Raw genomic sequence first — 6,493 nt, forward strand, 5'->3', positions numbered from 1 at the left:
CCCACTTAGATACATAATCCACCGCCACCAAAATGTAATTCCTTCCAAATGAAGGTGGAAATGGTCCGATAAAGTCGATACCCCAAACGTCGAAGAGTTCAACTTCCAACGTGGGGTTTTGCGGCATCTGATTTCTTTTCGAGATGTTTCTCATCCTTTGACACTTATCACATTCCTTGATTACTTGCTGAGCATCTTTGAAAAGTGTAGGCCAGTACAAGCCTGACTGGAGGACTTTGGTTGCGGTTCTATCACCACTAAAGTGTCCACCATAGTCAGAGTCATGGCATGCTTTCAGGACATCTCTATGTTCTTCTTCAGGAACACATCTTCTGACCAGCCCGTCTACTCCTTTCTTGTACAAGAAAGGGTCATCCCACAAGTAAAACCTGCAATCATGTACAAACTTTTTCTTTTTGTTAGAGTCAAATTCGCTAGGGATCACCCCGCCTACAAGATAGTTTGCATAGTCTGCAAACCATGGCATTCCAATAACAGCAAGGATGTGTTCGTCAGCAAACTCATCCTTTATTGGACGCTTTTCTTCATTCTCCTCTATGGGGGACATCCGAGAAAGGTGATTTGCCACAATATTTTCACACCCTCTTTTGTCACGAATTTCCACATCAAACTCTTGGAGGAGTAAGATCCATCTCAACAGTCTTGGCTTAGAGTCCTGCTTAGCAAATAAATACTTCAAAGCAGCATGGTCAGTATAAACAATGACTCTAGAACCCAACAGATATTGCCTGAATTTATCGAAGGCATAAACCACCGCTAGCAACTCCTTCTCGGTAGTCGCGTAGTTCATCTGTGCAGGGTTCAAAACATGACTCGCATAATATATGACATGCAACAGTTTATCTCTATGTTATCCAAGAACTGCTCCCACTGCAATGTCACTCGCATCACACATGACCTCAAAAGGTAGAGACCAATCTGGGGCAATCACAATTGGTGCCTTCACCAATTTATTTTTTATAGTTTCAAATGCAACGACACACTCTTTATCAAAAATGAAAGCCTTGTCCTTAACCAACTGGGTAGTTAAAGGTTTAGCTATCTTAGAAAAGTCTCTTATGAACCTGTGGTAGAAACCCGCATGCCCTAAGAAACTTCTTATACCTTTTTCGTTCATTGGAGGGGGTAGCTTTTCGATTACCTCGATCTTGGCTTGGTCCACTTCTATTCCTTTGTGAGAAATTTTGTGACCCAAGACTATGCCTTCTCGCACCATGAAGTGGCACTTCTCCCTGTTGAGAATCAAGTTGGTCTGTTGGCATCTTTCTAACACAAGGGAAAGGTTAGTTAAACAATTATCAAAAGAGAAACCAAATACCGAGAAGTCATCCATGAAGACCTTCATATGCTTTTTGAGCATGTCCGCAAAAATGGAAGTCATGCATCTTTGAAATGTGGCTGGTGCATTACATAACCCGAATGGCATTCTTCTGTAAGCAAAAATACCATAGGGGCAAGTAAAAGCTGTATTCTCTTGATCTTCTGGTGCAACCGCTATCTGATTATATCCAGAGTATCCATCAAGGAAACAATATTACTCGTGACCAACCAACCTTTCCAACATCTAATCGATGAATGGTAAAGGAAAATGATCCTTTCTTGTCGCCAAATTCAACCTTCTATAATTGATGCAAACACGCCACCCCGTGACCGTCCTTGTAGGAAGCAGCTCATTTTTTTCATTCTTTATCACGGTAGTTCCTCCTTTCTTTGGAACCACATGAACATGACTCACCCAAGAGCTATCGGATATGGGATAAATCAACCCAGCCTCTAATAGTTTAACAAATTCTTTCCTAACCACTTCCTTCATTGCGGGATTTAGTCTTCTTTGGGGTTGCACCACTGGTTTGTGACCATCCTCCATGAGAATTTTATGCATACATACCATAAGGCTTATCCCCTTCAAGTCTTCTATCGCCCATCCCATTGCACTTTTGTGCTTCTTCAGAACCTTGACGAGCTTGTCTTCTTGGGACACTTCTATATTAGAGCTTATAATAGCCGGACATTTCCTTTCAGAATCTAGAAAAACATACTTGAGATTTTCAGGCAATTGTTTCAGCTCAGCCACTTTCTTGGTCTCATGTTTCTTTTCCTCAACCTGGGGTTCCCTCAAGTTTTCCCATCGGAGTGACCGGGATCCCTTAAAGGGTGGTTGTGTTGCCATCATAGTTAACACTTCCCTCTCCTTTTCATCAGCTTCTTGAGTGCCTTCAGAAATTAATAGACTTAGAACTCTCTCCAAGGGCAATTTTTGTTCACCTAAAGGATTTTCTTTCAGAACCATTTGGTCAATCACCTCTATATGTTGACTGGTGGCCACATCATCTTTGTACTTCATGGTGTTACGCACATCAATTTTCAACTCTTCGTCGTAAACTTTTAGAGTCATGGTGCCCTCTTCTATATCTATCAAACATCTTCCTGTCTCCAAAAATGGTCTACCAAGGATGAGTGGTATCTCTTCATCTTCCGGCATTTCTAAGATGACAAAGTCCACCGGAAATACAAACTTATCAATCTTCACAAGAACATCTTCTACCACTCCATAAGGTCTCTTCACAGAGTGGTCAGCAAATTGAAGTGTCATTCTGGTATCTTGCACTTTTCCAATCCCTAACCTCTTGTAAATGGATAACGGCATGAGACTCACACTTGCCCCCAAGTCTATAAGGGCCTTTTTGAAAGATCTATCCCTGATAGTGCAAGGGATAGTTACCGAGCCTCGATCTTTCTTCTTCACTAGAATCTCCATACCCTGCAAAATTGCACTACAAGTTTCGGTTAGTACAATAGGGTCAGTGTCTGTGCTCCTCTTCTTTGAAATAATATCCTTCATAAATTTAGCATAAGAAGGCATTTTCTCAAGTGCCTCCAAGAACGAAATGTTAATCTCAAGCTTTTTGAACATCTCCAAGAATTTCTCGAAGTTCTTCTCATGTTGCTCTTTCTTCTTATTTCTTGTGGGGAAAGGGATTTTGACAACCGGCTTTGATTCACTAACTTTTTCTTTAACCACCAGTTTAGGTACCACCACCTCTTCACTCACAACCTCATTTTCTTTTATTTCCAACTCAACTTCAAGCAATTGGTCTTCTTGGTCATCATCTTTCTCAAGGACTTCTTTCGATTTACCACTCCTTGTGGTTATAGCACTCACATTATTATGCTCTCGTGGATTTGTAACAGTAGCACTTGGTAATGCACCCGGTGTTTGAGAACCGCGAGTTGTTGAGCAATCTGACTCATTTGCACTTCCAGATTTTTTATTGAAGCACCAGTGTTTCTCAGATTACTTCTAGTCTCCTATTGAAATTGTGAACTTTGAGCCGCCATTTTTTCAATGGCATTTTCCCAATCTGCTTTTCTTGGAACCTGTTGTTGAAATTGTTGTTGGGATTGGTGAAACTACTGCTGGTAAGGTTGCTGTTGTTGTGGTCGATATTGTTGTTGTGGTTGTCTTTGATATTGATTGGGCGCTTGCTTCTGAGCATTTCCTTGTTGGTCCTTCCAGGAAAAATTTGGATGATTTTTCCATCCAGGATTATAAGTATTGGAGTAAGCATTGTTCTGCTTCAGAAAATTAATCTCTTCTACCTGTTGCGCAGTTGTCACACAATGCATGGCTAAGTGAGGTCCCCCACAAATTTCATAACTAACTTCTTGAATAGGTTGAACCGGTTGAACTTGTGCCATCGTTTGAGTGTCAAGAGCCATTTTCTTGATTCTTCTCTCTACTTCAGCTGTTATTTGATCTTCCATCTTCACAACTTGATTTGCTAGCTTGAGATCAATGATACCTTCAGGTTGACTTACACTGCAGTCATAGACCTCCAGATGCTCATTTGCTGCAATGGCTTTAATGATTTTCTTTATTCCAGTGGTTGTTGTAAAATTTGTTGAGCCACTGGCAGCTGTGTCTATGAGTTGCTTAGTCTTCATTCTAAGGCCATTCACAAAATTTTGCATCTGTTCAGTTGCATCCATGTTATGAGTAGAACATGCAACCAACAATCGCTTGAACCTCTTGTAAGCGTCTCCGAGTGACTCTCCTTTCTTCTGTTTGAAATTAACAATATCATATCTGTAAGACCCTAATTTTGACCCTAAGATCCCTCATGGCATCATATCATTGCTCATTGCATTTGCCTCAAAGGATCATAGCATCTTGGATCCTTAACCCTTGGGTTGAGACTTGTGAGAGTTGGTTTGAGACCACCAAGCATGCTTGAATTGTATATTTTTTCTTTTCTTATTTTGTTTACTAACCAAAAGCACAAAAATATGTCACTAACTTATTTTGTTTTTAAGCTTAAGCAGTCATGTGATCCAAGGTTCCTAGGAGGCTCCTATGCCCATTGAAATGGCCAGATGAAGATGAAAGCAAGCATGACAATGGTTACCAAAGCTCTCAATCATCATATATGTCTCCCAAGTATCTCAATTTTTCCAATTTGATCAAGATAAACCAAAGGGCTTGAGGATTGTTTCCTAAGGAAACCCTAATTGAACTTTGCATTGAATGTGCCTTGCTCATGAAGCAACCTCAACCTATGATCAAATTAAATCAAGGGAAGTTCTTTCATTCATAATTTTATGCATATACGAGCCTATGTGAGTATCCTCAATCATTCATTCATCAAGATTTGAAGTTTGGACTTGAGAAGTTGACCAGTCAAGTCATCTAACTAAATTGAAATCCACTGAGACCTAACTTTTGATGTGTTTGTCAAATGAAGATGATCCCAAGAGAAAAACTGTTCTTAATAACCATATGAACAACTTTCATGTTCATCAACAATTCATTTGAAATTCGGAAGATCATCATTCATTTCAAAACATTATAGGTCATTTTGACTAAAACCCTAATTTTGGGTTAACTTCCCAAGGATCTAACTCCTTCATTTTTCATGATTTTGAGGTGAGACCAATTGCATTGGAAATTTTGAGAATAATATTTAAAATTTTATGTTGGACAAATTTTCATAATCCTAAAAGAAACACATGTGATAATGCAAAACATTATAGGTCACTTTGGACCAAAGCCATTGAATCTTGAAAAAGTCCAACTTCAAGTGCCCATAACTTTCTCATAAAAAATCCAAATGATGAAAACTTTAAGTCCAAATTAATCATATTGAAAAGATATACAACTTTTATGTTGAAGGTTTTGCATTTGAGGCTTTAATCATTGAAATATAAGGGGTTGAAGTTGGTCCCTTTTGGCAAAATTTTCAAACGCATGTTTTGTACCTTGAACTTCATGGCCAGTTTTCACAATTTTCCAAACTCCAAATTGATTTTTGCCCAACATAACTTTTGTTCCTTATGTCAAGACCTTTCCAACCATTACTCATATGCCTATGTTTAGATTTGTTGTGTATGACTTTCAAAGAGGAGAACATTTGTGACCATTTATGGAATCCAAGTGAAACCTTCATGCACAAGCCAACGCCATTCAATCTGCACGTCCAAACTTGCTTCAAATCAATTCAGCTTACATTTCCAATTGGTTTTGGGCCTCACATGCGCCTGTACAGGCCCATGCATGGAGGACTCAATGATCATGCACACGAGTTCCATTCACTCTCCTTGCAGTTTCAGCTATAAATAGATGCATTGCTTCATTCAATTGACAACCTGAAGGCGCCTAAAACTCTGCTGGAATTGAATCCCAACCTCACACCAAAGGAATTTTGCATTTTCATTTCACTTTTCAAGTTTGATTTTCAACAACATCAGTTGATCTTCAATACTAATTCATAAGCCTTGCACTCATACCATACCTCAAGATCAAGCTGCAATCAAGAATTGGAGTGGATCGTGTTCATCAAAGCCGCACTTCAAAGGTTTACACCTTAACTGTTTTGCTTCGAATCTCACCATATATTGTGTGTTGCTTGAGTTTGCTTGGTTTTTTGAAGTCCTCGTGTGAGAGGCAAGCCAATGGTGGCTTTAATTTCATGAATTGATGAACTGCAGATTGAACACCTGGATTTTCCATCTCAGATTTCTCCTTCCATAGGGATCTTGAGTGTAATCCAAGGTTACAGGGGTGATGTACATCACCCCAACTTTAATTTGGTATAAGGCACGTTTGGTTTGGTTGAGGTTGCAAAACCTGCAACTGGTGACCAGATTTAGTTAGCTCACTGGAGAAGACGGTGGTTTCCACCACCGTCCTCACGTGGCCGGCCTTGTGTCCATTGGATCTCACATATGGGATCTAATCGTGGCCATGCGTTTTAGTTACTTATTTTAATCCAACGTGTGGTGCTGTTGACTAATGAACACAATGAGCGCGCGCCTGGGAGCCACATGATGGTCCACGTCAATTAATGAGGTTGGATCATGCGCTCCTGATTTTTTTTTTAATTTCTGTTTTATTTTCAAAAATTCATAACTCTTTTATTTGGAATCACAAAAATATGAGACCGATTGCAAAAATTTTCTTTTAAAATCTAGTTTC

This window comes from Lathyrus oleraceus, chromosome 3 (genome assembly GCF_024323335.1).
Source record: "Lathyrus oleraceus cultivar Zhongwan6 chromosome 3, CAAS_Psat_ZW6_1.0, whole genome shotgun sequence".
Classification (NCBI taxonomy): Eukaryota; Viridiplantae; Streptophyta; class Magnoliopsida; order Fabales; family Fabaceae; genus Lathyrus; species Lathyrus oleraceus.